This window comes from Phacochoerus africanus, chromosome 15 (genome assembly GCF_016906955.1).
Source record: "Phacochoerus africanus isolate WHEZ1 chromosome 15, ROS_Pafr_v1, whole genome shotgun sequence".
NCBI lineage: Eukaryota > Metazoa > Chordata > Mammalia > Artiodactyla > Suidae > Phacochoerus > Phacochoerus africanus.
Genome location: NC_062558.1, coordinates 2,159,204 through 2,179,776, shown reverse-complemented (window position 1 = coordinate 2,179,776; position 20,573 = coordinate 2,159,204). Strand labels below are relative to the sequence as shown.

The 20,573-nt window shown below is 46.6% G+C and overlaps 1 protein-coding gene across 3 annotated transcripts in view; it reads right to left on the bottom strand.

The window, feature by feature from the left end:
• SYK (spleen associated tyrosine kinase) overlaps nt 1–19,798 on the bottom strand; it is a 106,489-nt gene extending 86,691 nt beyond the window's left edge. The window contains exon 1 of one of the 3 annotated variants that reach the window (XM_047762813.1): nt 19,628–19,798. The gene's annotated coding sequence lies outside the window, so the exon portion shown is untranslated. Of the gene's footprint in view, nt 1–10,599; nt 11,048–19,627 lie in introns of those variants that run through there. The other 2 variants (XM_047762815.1, XM_047762814.1) reach the window with 2 other exon arrangements.
• Between the last annotated feature and the right edge of the window lie 775 nt (nt 19,799–20,573).

Sequence of the window (20,573 nt, the reverse complement as noted above, 5' to 3'; positions counted from 1 at the left end):
CCCGTCATGGTTCATTGGTTAAGGAACCCCACTAGGAACCATGAGGTTGCAGGTTCGATCCCTGGCCTCTCTCAGTGGGTTAATGATCTGGCATTGCCGTGACCTGTGGTGCAGGTCATAGATGTGGCTCGGATCCCGCGTTGCTGTGGCTGTGGTGTAGGCGGGTGGCTGCAGCTCTGATTAGACCCCTAGCCTGGGAACCTCCGTATGCCAGGGGTGCAGCCCTAGAAAAGGCCAAAAAAGACCAAAAAAAAAAATTATAGTTGATTTACAGTGTTGTGTCAATTTCTGCTGAACAGCATAGTGACCCAGTCATACATATACATTCTTGTTCTCATACTATCTTCCATCATGTTCTATCCCAAGAGATTGGATATAGTTCCCTGTGCTGTACAGCAGGACCTCATTGCTTATCCATTCTAAATGTGAGAGTTTGCATCTACCAACCCCAAACTCCCCGTCCATCCCGCTCCCTCCCCGCTCCCTCTTGGCAACCACAAGTCTGTTCTCTATGTCTGTGAGTCTGTTTCTGTTTCATAGATAGGTTCACTTGTGCCATATTTCAGATGCCACGATAAGTGATAACATACGGTATCTGTCTTTCTCTTTCTGACTTTCTTCAACAGCAAGTTCAAGAGCAAAGCTCTGGACCAGGACAGTGACTCTCCACCTTGGCTGCAGGTGAGAACCACCTGGGTACTTTAAGTACCAGTGACAGAGTCCTAGCCCCAAATTATTTAGAATTACCAGGGGTGGGGCCAGGACATTGCTATTCCTTTTTTTTCTTTTTTAAGACTTCTCCAGGTGATTGTCACAAACAGCCAGGACAGAGAATCACTGCTCCAGAACTACTTGCTGTCTCTATACAGAAGGTTCTGGGACTCACAACTGATCCAGAACTGACCAATGAGTGAGCAGCAGCACAGACCACTGGACAGAGAGAAAACAGACAGAGTAAAGAATTCAACATTTTACACAGAATTCAAAAGGAGAAACATTAAAGGCAAGATTCAGGAAATCACCTTTCGTGCAATAAATCCCTTGGCATGCACTGCTTTATAGACATACAGATTCTGCAAACATGGTAATTCAGGTAAAAGACCCTTGCCTGGGTCCCCTCTTGCACACCGTGCGTATGTGCTGGCTGGGAGTGTGAAGCCAGACTGGGAATAGCACATGCGTTGTTCCACTTCCTAATGTCAGGCTGAATCATGGAAGGAAGTTCTATAATTCGCAAGCCCTTCCAACTGCTTCTCTTGTGGTATTTTATCTCTCCTCAAATTGAGCAGCACAGGAATTCCAGAGACAGGCACGCCACCCAGAAGGAGGGTGAGGCAGAACTGAAGCCGAGGGGACCAGGCAGCCACTGGCTAGAGCAGGTCTCTGCCACCCCCTCCCCATCAAAGGCTCCTGGGGTGCTGTCTCTCCCAGGATGCACCTGCCTCCCAGCCCGCCGTGCTCCTTTCACTACTCGCAAAGGTGTGTGGCGCACGGTCCCACAAATAAGTCTTCTTGTATTTGAAAGAACAGAACATGGTCACACAATTAGTTATTACATATCCCTCATTTTGCTTTGACAGGGAAAAGGAATACACGCCCTCTTCAAATCTTCTTTTCAAAGGGACAGAACCTTGGATTCCAAATATCTTGAGAAAATGATGTTGCAATTTGATTTACTGCAGAGAAATTAATAAGTACCAAAGTTTTCCCCATGACCTCTACATCCTCTTGAACCATAAACTAGTTTTGGAGATCCCGTCGTGGCTCAGCAGCAACAAACCCCACTGGTATCCATGAGGATTCGGATTCGATCCTGGCCTCTCTCAGGGGGTTAAGGATCGGACATTGCTGTGAGCTGTGATGTAGGTCACAGATGAGGCTCAGATCCCATGTTGCTGTGGCTGTGATGTAGGCTGGCAGCTGTAGCTCCGATTTGACCCCTAGGCTGGGAACTTCCATATGCCTCGGGTGCAGCCCTAAAAAGAAAAACAAAAACAAACAAAAAACCCCACAACAACTAGGGTTTTTTTTTTTTTTTTCATAAACTACACCGAGTCACGTGCACTTAAACTCAAGGATACATTAATTAGTATTCCCCAAGGCAGGATTCCTATTAGACGGTGCCAAGAAGACAACTGGGAACTGCTTCAGTTCCTATGTGACTCCTCAGTAACCTATTACCGTGTGTGCGGTGCGTCTGTGTTGGGGAGGCCACTGCAGTGAGTAGGAGGCTGTTGCTGTGTTGAGGATGAAAGGTCCAGAATGACAAGAATCAGGACCTCAGCTGAAGGACACAGGCTTCCCAGCATCACCACCACTTCTCAGGATCAGGGGCCCTCAAGGAAGCAGGAGGCAGCCAGGGTCTACACATGGAAAGGTACAATGATGTACTGTCCACACACAGCGGTATCAAGAGCTAGGAAGGGTGAGAGGAGGTCGAAGCTTGTGTCCCCTGACTCTCCAAGAAGGACCACGTGGGGCTTGGGTGTAACACAGGGTGGCTGATCTGTCCCCCAGATCATACTCTGATGATGGAGATGTTTGTTCTATTTAATTTATTTTTTGTTGCATCCATGGCATTTGGAAGTTCCAGAGCCAGAGATCAAGTCTGAGCCGCTATGACCTACACTATAGCTATGGCACCACCAGCTCCTTAACCCACTGCACCAGGCTGGAGATCCCTCACCACCATAGAGACAACACGGGACCCTTAACCCGCTGTACCACAGTGGGAACTCCCAGGAGACGCTTGTTCTACGCTGCTCCACACACAGAGCCACGGACCACATGCGGCTAGTGGCCCCTGCAATGTGGCCACTGTGACTTAGAATTGACTTTTACATTTTATTTCTTCTTAAGTATTTGAAAGATAAATGGCCACGTGTGGCTGGTGGCGACATTCTGAGCAGCACAGTTCTAGCTCCTTGGCAGAGAAACTGGGGAGGGGCCCTCTGTCCTCACCTGGGCCAATGGGCAGAGGTGGAGCGGCACGCAGCACCTTCCTGGGACCAAGGGGATGGGGCTGACAAAGGGAAGCTTATCCATTCACCCCAGGTCCAGACACCTTTTCCTTCCATATGCTTCTCCTTTTTGGACCAAGCTTGGGGATCTAGGGGTTTTTTTCTTTTTTAATTAACAAGAGACACATTTTACTCCAAATACCTGGCTTACTGTATCCAAATCCTCTATAATATGTTGCAATGTGAGGAAGGAACAGAAGGCCCCATACTGGGAGTGCAGAGCTCCCAAAAGGTCTGCCGCATGGTCTCCTGCTGGACATCGTAAAAGTGCATGACAAGGACCAGATAATGTCACTCAGTGAGTGTTTCAGCAGTGCAGGGTGAGCATGCTGCCAGGACCCCCTGGGCTGGCTGTCCTGGGCCAATCACAGGGGACAGGAGACGGCTGAGGACAGCACGCTCCCTAAGGCTTGTTTGTTAAAACCCAGGAGGGTTCCCAGATGAACCATCAGCCAATAGACACACACTCACTTCGGAATTCAGTGACACTTGGGCAACAGCAACTCTGTTTCTGTGACCTTCCCATAAAGTCTTCTTGCCCCCCCGACAGACCAGCTTTTGCTTTTTTAAAAATGATTTTTATTTTTTCCATTATAGTTCTGTCAATTTTCTACTGTACAACAAGGTAACCCAGCCACACACACACACACACACATACTTTTTTTCTCACATTATCTTCCATCACATTCTATCATAACTGACTAGATGTAGTTCCCTGTGCTACACAGCAGTACAACAGGATCCCATTGCTTAGCCACTCCAAATAGTTTGCATCTATTAACCCAACACTCCCTCCCCCTCCCCCATGGCAACCACAAGACTGTTCTCCAAGTCCATGAGTTTCTTTTCTATGGAAAGATTCATTTGTGCCTTATATTAGGTTCAGATATAAGTGATATCATATGGTATTTGTCGTTCTCTTTCTGACTTACATTACTTAGTATGAGAGTCTCTAGTTCCACCCATGTTGCTGCAAATGGCATTGTTTTGTTCTTTTTCATGGCTGAGTAGTATTCCATTGTATATCATCCCCCTTTTCAATCCCCAGGTAACCAGAGACTACGTAAGCTCCTTGACTTCCTGCACTCTGCCAGGACTGCTTTGCAGGGCAGTCTCCCTGAGTGCCACATCCACCCAGAGGCAGGTATTTTCAGCCTTGGTTTGCAGACAAGGTGGCAAGGGCTAAAAGAAGGATGGAATCAAAGCCATGTGTCTGGTCTGCTTCATACCACCACCAACCCCACCTCCCCAAGGGGCGTTCAGAACTGGACGTTTATGTGTCACAGCCATGGTCCTAGAAGTTTTATTAAACATATAAATGTGGGTCCATGCAATGAGCCCCAGGGACCCCCGTGCGAGTGCCACAGAATGCTCTCACATGTATATCTGGACAGACACAGTCAGCACCAGGAGGCACAGCCACAGGCTGTCCCCAGATGGCCTGAAATAGGAGCAGCCCCTCCATCACCACCTGCCAAAGCCTTCCAAGCCCAGAAGCCACAGATACCAAGACACCTAGGCCCCACCTCTCCACCCAGAGGAAGACTGTTCATTCACGTCCTTCTCATGAAAACAAAACACTTCACATGAAACAGGCAGATGACAAACTGACAGAAAATAAGTACAGAGGACTTGGAGTAAGGCAAAGAACTAACCTGGGGGGCAGGGAAGCAGCTCCTGTTGTGCCCCAGCAGGTTAAGAACCCAACTAATATCCATGAAGAAGAGGGTTTCAATCCTTGGCCTTGATCAGAGGGTTAAGGATCCAGTGTTGCCACAAGCTGCCACATAGGTCACAGATGTGGCTTGGATCTGGCGTTGCTGTGGCGTGGGCGGGTAGTTGCAGCTCTGATTCGACCCCTAGCCCCAGGAACTTCCATGTGCTGCAGATGTGGCCCTTAAAAAAAAAAAAAAAATCTGAAAGACGGAAATAATTCCTAGTATCTTGGGGGTGGTTTTTCTATCAGACCTGCACACGCATTGTCTCCGAGTCATTTTAATGTACACTTACCTCCTACACATTAACCTTCTCACTCAAATGCCTGCCTCCTAAATGTCCAAGGACCTCCAGGCTTTATGAACACAAGTTCCCAAGGAGTGGAGTGTTTGCAGCATAAAAATGTCTGAGTTCTCTTTCACCTTCCATCTCTCTCCCTCTCTCAGTCTCCTTTCAATCTCTCTTCCCCCTCCCTCCCGCTCTCTCTCTCCCACACACATGCACAAATGCATGCACGTGCATATACACACACACAAAGTGGGGATACACCATCTAATATGCCCAGCGTCTCCACCATCAAAGGCACACACAGCCGCTACTCTACCCAGTGTACCAGTAAACTCAAATTTGGTGGAAATTGGGTCCTGCTTGAAAGATGTGCTTGTGTGCCATACAACCCCATCAGCACCTTCTGACCAGTGCTTCTCAGCCTTGGCTGCTGTCCTTGGTGGGGGAGAGGGGAGGAGGCCTGAATATTGAATGCCCACAGGCGGGCCACACGCCAGACCACATCAGAAACTCTGGAGGCAGCCTGGGCACCAGTGGTGGAGACAAGCTCAGGGAGGGCTGTGTCCAGGCCCTCTTGAGAGCCTTGGCTGCATAGCCCTGGGCAAACCACTCCAAGCCTAACTCCTTGTGTGTGGAGACAGACTGGTCCTAACACCCAAGACTGACGCTTGTTTCTGAATTCGGGTTCTTTTCTGAGTCTCATCCTACTTACCACTCGCTCCCCGCTGCCCCAGCAAACTTTATTTTATTATGATCACTGCAAACATCTGTATGCACAGTAAATGCACACTGCACTTTTTTTCCTCCAAACCAATTCCCCTACTGCCCTCCCCAGGCAACTGCTGCCCACAATTTGCTTTTGGATCTCTCTGCGTATTTACACACACACACACACACACACACACACACACACACACACCAGTATAGGCAGACTTGCATTATGTGCAGGAAACGACAATCCAATGTAGCCTATATCATTATGTGCAATGTCTGTCTTTCTCAAAATACAGTTTTTTTTTTTTTTCAAGGCCACACCCACAACATATGGAAGCTCCCAGACTAGGGGTCGAATCAGAGCTGCAGCTGCCAGCCTACACCACAGCCACAGAAATGCCAGCTCTGAGCCACGTCTGCAACCTACACCACAGCTCACATAAATGCCGGATCCTTAACCCATTGATCAAAGCCAGGGATCGAACCCATGTCCTCATGCATACTAGTCAGGTTCGTTACCACTAAGCCACGACACGAACTCCCACGACACGAACTCCCAAGACACCGTATTTTTTAAAAGACCCATATACGTTTCCAATGCATGGATATTATAGTTTCTTTAAGCACCTCTGATACATATTTCCTTTTTTTTTTTTTGCTATTACAAAATAAAGTGTTGCAATGAATTACAGTATGCATATACATTTCCCCACTTTTGTCAATTTTCTATGCGTAACAAGTTCCTAAAAGTGAAATTGTTGAGTCAAAATACATTTGAAGATATTACCCAACAACCCCACAGGCACTCATCAGGAGAAGGGTCTCTTTTCCCCACCACAGGCAAACCCTTAAATCAATGTGAGATGACAGGGAGGCCAAGCATATTCACCTGCTTTGGGCTCATTTGCATTTTAAACTGCTTGTTCCCGTCTTTGACCTTGCTATTGGAGTGTTTCATTTTGTCACTAATTTGAATTGAACTCACTGCATATTCAGGCTATTGGTCCTTTGCCTCGAAGCATTGAAAATAAAAATATCTCATGGTTTTTTCCCCCTCATTTATGTGTGTGTGTGTGTGTATATATATACATATATATATGTGTGTGTATTTGTCATTTGCATAGGGACTTGCTTACAATTTCAGAAAATCCTCCTCATCAAATTTTCTATCATGGTTCCACATTTTTTTACCGTATGTATAATTCTTTTTAAAACTCACCCATCTTCTTTTAGTACTCTGATGATTTCACGACTATATTTTTATTCTCTGTTCAGTCTGGAACTTATTTTGGTATACCTATCCAGGTTTTATTTTTTCCAAATTATCAGCCAGTTTTCCCAAGACCATTCATTAATGACCCACACTCCCTTCCCTGGCTGCTGGGAAAGGCGACCCTCGCTTTGCACTAGTTTCCTCATGGACTTTGGCTCTGTTGGTCCACTTGCCATGGCTGTTTCTGCCTGAAGATCCTGTGAGAACTTGTCTCTCATCATCCTTATTTTTCATTTTTTTCTCTGGATCTTTTTTGAAAAGTTTAAAAAAGTTTAAAAAGTTTTTTAAAAAGTTTAAAAAAGTTTCTTTTTTTAAAAAAAGAACTTGCCAGCATTTCCCTTATGGCTCAGCAGCAATGAACCCAACTAGCATGCATGAGGTTGTGGGTTCGATCCCTGGCCTCACTCAGTGGGTTAAGGATCCGTCATTTCCGTGAGCTGTGACGTAGGTCACAGACACCGCTCAGATCTGGCGTTGCTGTGGCTGTGGTGTAGGCTGGGGGCTACAGCGCCAATTCGACCTCTAGCCTGGGAACCTCCATGTGCCACAGGTGTAGCCCTAAATAGACCAAAAAAAAAAAAAAAAGTCGATCTAAGGTGGAAGAAAAACTGTATCTTGAGCATATTTTGGCTTGCTTGGTTTTGCGTGGTATTCACATTCACGACGCTGTGTAACCATCTGTGTACAAGGCTCCCTTCAGCTGGCTTAGAAATCTCTCCAAGGTGAGACCAGAGAGCTCCCTCAAGCTCTTGATGGCTACACAGCAAGGCCACCCTAAGGAGAGGCCAGACTCCACTTAACTACCTGGGTGAATTAGCCCCTCTTCCGAATTCATATGCTGAGGTCCGGACCCCCAGCCCCACCCCCAGAACCTCAGAATGGGACTTTCCTTGAAAATAGGGCCTTTACAGAGCTGAGTAAGCGAAAATGAGATCATTCGGGTGGGCCCTTATCCTTCATCATTGATGTCCTTATAAAAAGGGGACATGAGGACACACACACATGCAGAGAGGGAAGAGCGTGTAAAGACACCGAGAGAAGAGGCTGTCCGTCCACAAGCCAAGGAGAGGCCTCAGGAGAAACCAACCTGGCCACACCTTCATGTCAGACTTCCAGCCTCCAGAACTGCAGGAAGATGAATGTGGCACTTGGTTCCAGCCACCCTGGCAAACCAGTCCACCAATTTTCTGTTAATACATCTTGACACTATCCAAAGTTTTCTTGGAAGGGATAAGTGGGAGGCGTTCCCTTCATGACTCAGCGGTTGAGGAACAAGACTAGGATCCATGAGGATGTAGGTTTGATCCCTGGCCTGGCTCGGTGGGTTGAGGACCTGGCGTTGCTGTGAGTTGTGGTGCAGGTTGCAGATGTGGCTCGGATCCCACACTGCTGCGGTTGTGGGGTAGGCCAGCTGGTGCAGCTCCAATTCGACCCCTAGCCTGGGAATCTCCATATGCTGAGGGTTCGGTCCTAAAAAGCAAAAAAAGAAAAAAAAAAAAGAAGGGATAAGTGAGGAAGAGTATCACGCAGGTCTTGGCGCCTCCCAAGAAATCATACATGACTTTCCTGTCTTCTTTTGAGAAGGTATCCTTTCTCGGCAGTTGTCAAGCTCCCTGTCTTTGACGGAAACACTGAAATCCCACCGGTATCACAAATGTTTCCACAACGGAACAGAACTGCATTTGTAATTTCCCTTTCCCTCCGGCTCTGCTCCAACCTTCAGGACCCGTGGACTGCGACCCTCAAAACCCTTGTGACAGATGTGCGCAGAGAGCAGCAATTCTGCCCTGTGTGGGGACAGCCACAGAGATGCAGGCCTGATGTGCATCCTTTTGGGTTTTTTTGTTTTGTTTTGTTTTGTTTTTGTCTTTTCTGGGGCCGTACCCGCGGCATATGGACGATCCAGGCTAGGGGTCTAATTGGAGCTACAGCCACCGGCCTACGCCAGAGCCACAGCAAGACTCCGTGGATCCGGGCCACGTCTGCAACCTACACCACGGCTCACAGTAACGCCGGATCTTTAACCCACTGAGCGAGGCCAGGGATTGAACCCACAACCTCATGGTTCCTAGTTGGATTCGTTAACCACTGAGCCACAGCGGGAACTCCCTGATGTGCATCCTTTTAAACCAGCTTCTCACATCACTTTAGTTCACTTGCATTTTTTTTTTTTTTGGCTGCGCCAAGGGCCTGCGGAAATTCCCAGGCCAGGGATGGAACACACGCGACCCAAATGGCTGCAGTGACAATGCTGAATCCTTATCCTGTTGTGCCACAAGCAAATTATTGTAGTTCAATTTGGGTGGTAAATTTGAAAATCAGCTCAATCTGTGTTGGAAGGAGACATAGGTAAAAGCATTGCCTGGATGTTCTCATATGAACCCCTTGTTGATGCAGGATGTTTTATCTAATTCCTCCTTAAAGGGTCAACACAATTTATTGCTTAATTTCTCAACACAAGCTCTAAAGAGAATAATAACCTTTCTAAAACTATTTGTAAGGGTGAAATAGACCTGTCATACTGAGTTTGTGCCCCCCACCCCCACCCCACCCCACCCCGGGCTGCCTTCTCAAGATCCTGTCTCCACTGATAGGACTTGAAACCTTCTCACCATGGGGAAGGACAGAAGGTCCCATAATGATGTTCCTCATTAGAAAAGTGGACAGGAATTCTGGTTCTGGATTAGAAACACCTTGGTTTTAGGCTTTGGATCCCAGCAATATCACGGAGGGCTGGACATGCCCAAATCACTTACCTTCCTGGGGTTCAGTGCCTCCCAGAAGGTTGAATTAGATGCCCCCCCCAAAAAAAAGAAAATACATAGAAAAACTTTAGCTGCAGATGCAGCCCTAAAAAAAAAAAAAATAGATGTTCCCTAAGACTCCATCCCCCTCTAACGCCCCGGGCATCCCGAAACATCCTTAAACATGCTTCTAAGAAACTTACGATTTGGTATGAGTAGTTTCCTAATAATCAGTATGGACTTAATAATACCAGCTTCTCCTTTTTTTTTTTTTTTTTTTTTAAGGCCTCACCCGAGACTTAGGCGTCGAATCGGAGCTGCCGCTGCCAGCCTACACCACAGCCAGAGGAACACCAGATCGGAGACGCATCTGCGAACTACACTGCACCTTGAGGCGACCCACTGAGTGAGGCCAGGGATCGAACCGGCATTCTCATGGACACTCTGTCGGGTTCTTAACCTGCTGAGCCACAAGAGGAACTCCACAGCCCTCTCTTTAGACACACTTCCTGCCTAAGCTACAGAGTGGCTGGCCCAGCTCCCAGGGCAGCACAGAAGACTAAAGAAACCCCAAGCCTGTCATCCACCCCTACTCTACAGAGCTCCTCTCCCCTCCTCCTTGCTGTCACTTCCTTCACAGCTATGACCATCAGCTGATTGGTGTTGCTAAAAAAAAGAAAAAAAGAAAAAAAAAGGAAGTGGTGGACTTCCCCTTCAAGCATACGTGGCAGCTACAAATGCAGAGAGAGGAAAGAGACAGCATTAAAAACAATACCATAGATTATAAATCCATAACCACGCTGGGGAGCAAAGGAGACCTATTGCTGGCGGGCTAGAAACTTACCACTATCCTTGTAGACGTGAAGCAAGATGGGCTCCGATGGAAGAGGGAAACCGTAGCCTATGTGCGGGCAGCAGGGGATTGCTGCAAAGACCCAGGTTGTGGTGCTTTGGAAATGACAAAGTCTGGGTGGGATTGGGTGGGGGAGGATCAGAGCGGGAGCAGGCAGGCCGTGTCCTCTTCAACTCCTCAGCTGCCGGTACCCCTAAAAGCAACAGACACCCCTTTGCAGGAAAGACTTGCCTCTGAGGAGGCAAGGATGGCCCCGGCCGTGAAACACAGAGCGGATCTGCACACGCACACTCATTACTGGCTCATCCCACCCTGCTCACATCTCACCCTCCCCTCCCATCTCTTGGGGGACAGGTTACAAGAGGGCCATGTGACACACACAGCCCTAAAAGACTGCCTCCTGGGGCACCTCAAAAACAAGACCGGCACACATCCTAGAAATACCAAGCACATCAGGAGAGCCAACCCCACAAAGGGAACAAAGGGAAGGCACTGAGTGGGCAAACAGATGATGAGGTGCCAGGGGAGATGGAGGCCACGGAGCAAGAGGGGAACATCCACGCTACACCATGAGTAAAAACAAAAATTAGACAAGAGCCTAATGTATCACTTAAAAAATAAAGAACTAACTGCCTTCTCTGCTTGATCACCCACGTGCTTGCCAAAATATAAACAATCTACTAGATGGATGGAACAACAGGCTGAACAGGGCGGAAGGTCTGTCTTAAGAAAAAGATTAACCCATCAGTTTCATGAAACTCAATGAAAAGTGTAAAAAATAGGTAAAGAACAAAAGAAAAAGTACATCCACTGCAGCTTTGTTTATCATATCCAAAATTAGGAAAAAAAAAATCCTGGAGTTTCCATCGTGGCATGGCAGAAACGAATCCAACTAGGAACCACGAGGTTGCAGGTTCGATCCCTGGCCTTGCTCAGTGGGTTAAGGATCTGGCGTTGCCGTGAGCTGTGGTGCAGGTGGCAGACGTGGCTCGGACCCTGCATTGCTGTGGCTGTGGTGTAGGCCAGCAGTTGTAGCTCCGATTAGACCCCTAACCTGGGAACCTCCATATACCGTGGGTGCGGTCCTAAAAAAGACAAATGACTAAAAAAAAAAAAAAATCTTAACTATCTATCAACGACCAACCATATTTTCCACTTTGGAATAAAATAATGATCACTGATCGGAAGGGCTTCCCCAACCCTGTTGATTAAAAAAATAATGTTGTAGGATGATACTGGTTTTAAGATCACATGCACACACACACCAGCACTGTATCTTCTAAAAACATACACATGTATGCATACATGCATGAATGCACAAGATGAAAGAGGAGAATACACACCAAGTTGCCCTCCCTCAGTGGGGGTGGTCGGGCGGGGGGTAGTCGTCAAGGAAGGTTTCAAGGTTGCCTATCATATCTGAATCCTTCACTAATGCATAAGAACTTGAGCATCAGTTACACAATGTAACACTTTTCAAAAAGAAAATGATAGCAAGTTCTCCCATCTTGGAGGGCAGAGAAACTGACTTCAGAAACAGCACTTACTCATCTGTGACCTATTTGGGAGAGCTATTATTAGCCTCCAGTCAAGGGGCGGACTCCCAGGGCCACCCTCCTGGGAGAGACGGTGACAGTTATGCCAGTTCAACCACAGGCCAGGTATGGGCACGGCACGCCAGGTCTCCACCATGCATGACAATGAAACCCTCCATAATCCTTCCATCTACAAAGACTAAAAGAGTAGCTTGAAAACACAGTGCGATCTGAGTCCAAAGGGACCTCAGACCCCTACTCTCAACCACTACTGATAAAAAGATCCCGGGAATGTGACTTTGAAGCATTACAGGAATCAGGTCATTAAATACTCTTAGCATTTAAGCTGAAAATAACCACAGCATTCTGCCTCCACCCAAGCCTGGGCAGAGGTCGCCCAGGGTTTCCCCAAGTGGACTTCAGGAGGCCTGGTCTCCAAGATGGCTTAAAAACTACCACATCAGAGTTCCTGTTGTGGTTCAGAGGAAAAGAACCCCAACTAGGATCCGTGAGGATGTGGGTTTGGTCCCTGGCCTCGCTCATTGGGTTAAGGATCCGGCGTTGCCATGAGCTGTGGTGTAGGCCGCAGACACAGCTCAGATCCTGCGTTGCTGTGGATGTGGTGTAGGTCGGCAGCTGTAGCTCTGATGTGACCCCCAGCCTGGGAATCTCCATGTGCCTCAGATGCAGCCCCAAAACAGCAAGAAAAAAAATAAAAATAAAAATAAAAACAGGAGTTCCCGTCGTGGCGCAGTGGTTAACGAATCCGACTAGGAACCATGAGGTTGCGGGTTCGGTCCCTGCCCTTGCTCAGTGGGTTAACGATCCGGCGTTGCCGTGAGCTGTGGTGTAGGTTGCAGACGCGGCTCGGATCCCGCGTTGCTGTGGCTCTGGCGTAGGCCGGTGGCTACGGCTCCGATTAGACCCCTAGCCTGGGAATCTCCCTATGCCATGGGAGCGGCCTAAGAAATAGCAAAAAGACCAAAAAAAAAAAACAAAACCACATCCCATGGCCACAGAAGAGTGCACAATCAGTGAAGTGGGGACACTGGCCCTGACCATGCATATCCCTGCACAGCAGCTCTGAGCCAGCCCATAACAGTTCTCCAGCATACTCCACTTCATTCTGTCTACAGTATTTCACTTATTGAGTGAAAGAGCTTCCCTTGGGAATACAATTTAAAATTGCACAGCACCGGAGTTCCCATCGTGGCTCAGTGGTTAACGAATCCAACTAAGAACCATAAGGTTGCGGGTTCGATCCCTGGCCTTGCTCAGTGCATTAAGGATCTGGTGTTGCCATGAGCTGTGGTATAGGTTGCAGATGCAGCTCGGATCCTGCGTAGCTGTGGCTCTGGCGTAGGCAGGTGGCTACAGCTCAGATTAGACCCCTAGCCTGGGAACCTCCATATCCCACGGGTGCGGCCCTAGAAAAGGCAAAAAGACAAAAATAAATTAATTAATTAATTAGTAAATTAATAAATAAATAAATAAATAAAATTGCACAGCACCCACTTCAGAAATCAAGGAAATCAAGGCCAGCGCTCTGATTAAAGCCCTGCGGATTCCCTATTCCCAGGAAAATAATATTTCCAACCCTCAGATAATAAAAACTTCAGGGTCAGAGCAAATACAGAGATGTAAATGATGATTGCTCAACTGGAGCTGAAAACAATCTTTCATTAAGCATGATTTAGAATACATCCCAATGGCAGAAGTTATAAAATTCCGAAAGCTACAAAAAGTAATAAAATGTATAAACAAACGACCATAGCAATAAAAAGTTTGGAGGAAATGTTTTCAACAGCAATGGCAATGGATTTACAATGGATTTAAAAGATACATGAATGTTGATAAGAGGTATATTAAGACCCCAAAAAGCAAATACAGGGTATGATAACCAACTTGCAGAAAATATATTTCACCAACCAATTCCCACAAAATATGCTTCAGTTATGAATATGTATGTAACAAGAAGCTGTCATACTGGTGCAAGGAGGTAGAGGGTTTCAGGAAAAAAAAAAAGAAAGAAAGAAAGAAATAGAGAAATGGAACAGATAGATTGCTGTTGGTATATTTGACTCAGTGGGAAATTGAGTCAAGGAGAGTTTTAGCTTCATGTCGGGGAGTCTGGGCATAGGATCAACTGAGAAAACACAAAATGAAATGAGTTTACCCCAGGAAAAACAATGCAGGGTACAGGAAAGAAAATGGAACTATATTATACACTGTGCTTTAGCAGTGAACATAAGCACAGCAAAGTAAACACCAAACAGCATCTTAACCCCAAATTATTATTATTATTATTATTTTTGTCTTTTTGTCTTTTTTGTTGTTGTTGTTGCTATTTCTTGGGCCGCTCCTGCGGCATATGGAGGTTCCCAGGCTAGGGGTTGAATCGGAGCTGTAGCCACCGGCCTACGCCAGAGCCACAGCAACGCGGGATCCGAGCCGCGTCTGCAACCTACACCACAGCTCACGGCAACGCCGGATCGTCAACCCACTGAGCAAGGGCAGGGACCGAACCCACAACCTCATGGTTCCTAGTCGGATTCGTTAACCACTGCGCCACGACGGGAACTCCAACCCCAAATTATTGAAAGACTATCCTGGGTAATCGAGACTAGGACTGCCAAGCACTTGCCTCTGAGAGTAGGAAGTCAGCAGACATTGCCTAAAACTGATACATTAAAAAAAAAAAGAAAAGAAAAGAAAAGAAAAGAAAGCAAGTGAGCAAGCGTATCATCAGGAAATAGGGCAGAAAATTCTAGAAGAAATAGCCGAAAAGATTAATAGATTACTTTGGGGGAGCAGGACTGGACCTTGGGAAGGTATTGTTATAAGTCAAAATTAAGTTTAAAAAAACAGATTAACTCTGGTCCCACTAGAACATTTCCATGACAACCAAATCTAAACAGATTTAATAAATTACCACACTTGGAGTTCCCGTCGTGGTGCAGTGGAAACAAATCTGACTTGGAACCATGAGGTTGCCGGTTCAATTCCCGGCCTCGCTCAATGGGTTAAGGATCCGGCGTTGCCATGAGCTGCAATGTCGGTCACAGACACGGCTCGGATCCAGCGTTGCTGTGGCTGTGGTATAGGCTGGCAGCTGTAGCTCTGATTTGACCCCTAGCCTGGGAACCTCTGTATGCCACGGGTGCAGCCCTAAAAAGCAAATAAATAAATAAATAAATAAATAGTCAGACTGACCAGGACAGCATGAAGATTTAGCAATTAAGACAGATGAAGTGGGAACACAGAAGGTTTAACTGTTAGACATTCAGATGCTCCCAGTGTGACTACACAAACCAATGGTGGCTCTTCCTGAAACTGGGCCCTTAGCCCTCTTCCATCTTTCCACACTTCTCCTACTGACTGTATCTAGGCCCGGGCCTCCCTTATGCAGGCACCAGCCCCACCCTTTTCTGGTCAATTGTGCTGCCTGCTCACATCAAGAGTGCCAGTCTGGGAGCCCAGAATCCTCCCACACCTGTGCTCCCCTCCAGGGCTCCAGCCCGGCACTGAGGGGTACTGCCATCTCCAGCTTCAGGAGCCAGGACTCCAGTGCCAGAGCGGGGTACCCCCCAGGACAGAGGATGCTGCTTATCAGATACCATCTATCATAAAAGAGTTTGGTCCACCCTGCTTGGTAATCGAGGTATCACCCATATTCTAGATCACGTTCACCTTCAGGATCATCAGCCTTTGGCAGCCACCAAAAATAAAGACCTGGTTTCCCAGAAATAAAAGAATCACATGAGAGTCATTTTTGAAGTCCCCATGTGGCGCAACAGAATCAGCAGCGTCTCTGTGGTGCCAGGACGCAGGTTCGATCCCCAGCCTGGCACTGTGGGTTAAAGGATCTGATGTTGCTGCAACTTCGGCATAAGCTGCAACTGCGGCTTGCATCTGATTCCTGGACCAGGAACCCCATATGCCATGGGGTGGCCAAAAATGAAAAGAAGAGAGAGAGAAATAGAATGAGGTTTTTGTTTTGATTTGTTTTTTGGAGGTTTTTTTGTTGTTGTTTTTTGGCTTTTTAGGGCTGCACTCACGGCATATGGAAGTTCCCAGGCTAGGGGTCCAATCGGAGCTGCACTTGCTTGGCCACAGCCCCACCAAATCCAAACTGCATCTGAAACCTACACCATAGCTCACGGCAACAGCAACGCCGAATCCTTAACCCACTGAGTGAGACCAGGGATCAAACCCCCATCCCCATGGGCCCTAGTCGGGTTCATTAACCGCTGAGCCAGGAAGGGAACTCTGAAAGTTCCCTTTTTTGAATTGTTAAACCTACTGTAATAGAAACTAAATATTCTTCCTTCTACTGGTATCTTTGGTAGAGGCTGAATCTGACTATGCCTAAGATTCCAATTCAATCACTTTTCAGGATTCATAGGAGACAACTTATGTAATTCATTCTTAAAGGCAAAAAACATTAAAATTGATGCAAGCTACCATTTTGCCAGACAAAATTATAAGCTAATAGAAAATTTCCCTGCTAATATAAAGTCAAAATGAATGAATAAACCTGTTATTTAAATTCCAATCAGGTTAGTTTTTTTTTTTTAATCTTCCCATAATTCCTCAGTTTAAAAAACCCCTCTTTTTTTCTGAGTGGAAAAAAAAAAATCAGACGTTCAATTTCAAGGTGGAAGAGTAAGATGGTAACACATAATTAAGTCAGGCAATTTCATTCCAATCTCTCTTTAAGGCTCTGCCTTTTGATTTCAATTGCTTTAAAAGAAAAGCAATGTTCAGTGTGCAGACAATTTTTAAAACCCAAAGGCCTAAGTTCCTAATTTTCTCTCACTCATTTGCAGCTAAAGCAAACCCAGAGTGGAAGAAAGTGTTGAGGGGCAGGTGAGTTAGGGGACAGGCGGAAAAAATCTATATGGTGAAAGTCGCAAAAGCAAGAATTAGCTCAGATTATACAAAAGTCCCCCGCCATTCCTTAGTCACAGATAACAGGCAGAGATAGTACCAGCTGCAAAGTGAACAGGAAACAGTATTTCTCCCACGGACACACTGCGGCTGTAAACACTGATATAATACCCCTCCTTTAAGTAACTACTACAGTCTCTCCCTAAAATCAGACCATCAAAAATGTTGCTGTTTGAAGGTCTATCCATAAGGATAAAATATCCTATTTTTTACTTGGAGATTCTGTATGATTTTGATTGTTACTATTGAAAACTCAGTGAAGTCTTGTCATTTCAGACTTTCTGAAAAGGGGGAAACTAACCCATCTAATTACTGGAAAGTGTGAGTTGTTGGGCAACAGAAATGCAATTTGCTTTCAGAAGCAAACGGGGGCTCCATGGAGTCTAATGCAGACTCAGCCCTGTAGCCCTAACTCCAAAAACTCTGAAAAACAAGATTTTTAGTAAGTTTTATAGGGAACCTCATTTAGGGACAACACCTGTGAATTGACACTGAGTTATCTGCAGCCTCTCTTTATTCTGCTTAGAGAGACTAGTCACACTGCTGGTGCAGAAATAATAACATGTGGGATTACAGGATACTGCCCAGGCTGCGTTGGAGTGGTGTGTAACATATGGCAGCAGCATGGATGCACACCTTCCTAAATTCTGAGAAATATCTTTCTCAAGGCTGAAATCCAGACTCTAAATTTGAATTCTAAATCCTGAAAAATCCTACATTCCAAAACATATCTTGGCACGAGGGTTTGGGATAATGATTATGGATATGCATAAGTGATGCATTGGTTTAAAAACAGAGAAATCAGATGTGCATTTAGAATACTAAATAGGAACCTAAAGCAGGCTAAAGCAAGTTACTCTGAAATGCAAATCTAGTGATTAAAATGATCTTTCTTACAATTTCACCCCTCAGGAAAGGTAAAGACATAAAATATAACCCCTTTTCATCCTTGATTAAAACACTAAAAACATTCTAGTTATTAAGACTATTAATAAAATCCTACATATTGAGCGCTTCAAACACAAACAATACAAATCAGTTTATATTTCACTGCAGAATTTCTCTAAACAGATCAAAACAAAGGTTCATTGTAGACAGAACAAAATAACTTGATAAAATCATTTTAATAGACAAGACTTCTCACTTAAAACACCTAATACTTTACTGATATCTAAACTTTAGCTCAAAGACAAACCTATCCATTCACTGCTTGGTGCTTTTTTTCTCAGGGAGGGGTGAGGTGTGGAGGTATATCACTAAATTTAAATTGCATTTAACTAAAATGTTGCCTGTGTAATAGCCATGCATTTGCTCTTCCTAAACAAACAAACAAAACACTAGAATCAATTCCATTTCTTTCAGGAATTCTCCATCATCTCACAATTTTATTTTTCATATGAAGATTCAGATGTGGTGGGACATTTTCAGGTCTTTTTAGCTACACACTGAAGTGCTTCCGGGGTTGAAGAAAAAGAACAACTCCAGTCAACGTGGGTTCAATGGGAATCTTTGGCGAGTCAGGCAAACTCATTAAAATAAACTGCAACAGGGTTTCTCCAGAGGCCACCTGGCAGGATTCCACAGGCCTTCTGATCACGAGTCAGTGGGAACAGCTTGGGCTGGTGACTGAGAATACACGGCACAGTGAACAAGACCCCCTTCCCCAAGGAACTGCACCGCAAAAGGTCAAAAGTTTGCAACTCTAACTTCTCCAGTGGTTGTCTTTCTAGTTCTTGTTACTCAAACAAATCAAAAAATGAAGCGCCTATGAATCGTTATGAAGGTGGTTTTAAGGTTTTGAAGCCATATCGCCAAAAAAATCTTTAACTCAAATTCACATTTTACTACCTAAAACTTTCCCGTAGCCCAAATCATTCACTAGCTAATTAAATTATTTCACCACGAAAATTGTAAAAGGAAAAAGCGATCGTGCTACATTTTAGTCGTGATTCAGAAAGTTTCATGTTTTTATGCAAATGCTCGTTCTTTCTGGAATAAAAGAAATGTATAAATAAAACCTTTGCAGGCATATGCACAACTATCTCTACAGTGAGTCACTTCGATAAATACAGTGGAATTTTCCAGTAATTCTGTAAATGGCCAAACGAAAATGTGAGACCTGAGACCGAGTTTCTTGTCCCTGTGGATTCCTGCTCGCCTCCCAGGATCCACTCGCTTCCGCACTTTTTGCGCTCGCTGCTTTAAGTTTCGGGAACCCGGCTAGCGCCTTCGCCGCTACGCCCCAGCCTCCGGCCAGCCCCTGACTCCTCCAACAGCAGCGGGATCCCCAGAGACGCACTAACCAGGTTTAGAAAAGCTGGCACAACCCCACTGTTTTTTATCCGGAAAATTCTATCAAATTTTCCCTTTGATTCTCAAAGGCCAAAGGGCCTGAGCGTACCTGCCCGGGTGTGCCAGGGTGCACAGACCTGGGCCGAGGAGGAAGGGCCACATCCTCTCCTCCCTCGCCGCCTCCCCTAGTCCAAAGGTGCGTCCCGGTGCGTCAAGCCGAGGGAACGCGCGGCCACACCTACCTATGCCAGGTGAGGCGAGGGCGGGGCTCGGGGCTCTGGTGGCCGGGCGGGCGCGATCGCGGGGGCAGCTCCGGGCGCAGCGCCGGGCGGCCAGCTCCTCCTTGCTGCTCCCGCCGCCGGAGTCGCCTCAGCCACCCAACGTACGGTGCTTCCTCATTTTGGGCAACTTCCTTAACGCGCCCGGGCAAGCCCGCACTTCCTCCCGGCCGCCGCGCCCCGCCGCCCGTGCGTCCTGTGCGCCCCGTGTACCCCGTGCGCCCCCAGCGCCCAGGGCAGGGCAGCGCCAGCCAGAGCACGCGAGAACCTGACCCGCGGGGTCCGCGTGGCAGGCTGGAGGGGTGAAGGGAGAGGAGCCGGGTGTGCGCCTTGGTTTCCCCGCACACACACCCCAGTCCAGGAGCAGAAGGCTCAAACAAGGGGCCTTCATATACAAAAAAAGGGCACATGGCCAACAACAGGCCTGCCTCCTGCCATGTGACCTTTTGGCTGCCTGATCCTTACAAGGGCTGCAGGCACTCAGGGGCATGCCCATTTGTGGTACAGTTGCTTGGGAAGAGAATCCTGTTCACTGTGTGGTCGATTCCCAGACACCAAACCAAGACGCACCTGCTGACTGGACCAGAAGGCCCATGCAATCCTGCCAGGTGGCCAGTGCCTTAGGTAAAGGTCGGATTTCACAGCACACCTTTGGGTGAGCTCAGTCTGTCCAACAGGGCTGTTTTCTGAGGCATTTAATTACTACAAGGTTCTTGACAGTGAGTTTAACTTGCTTCCTTTTTACCCACAACCAATTCTGACACCTGGAGGTAATAAAATTTTCATCCTTCTCCTTAGTCTTTAAAATGGTTTGAAAACACCTAGCTGTTTCCCCTCCTTTTTTCTGTTGGCTCTCTTTAAAATTTTCCCATTATACGGTTTCCAGACCCTTGCATTCTTGGTAACACCG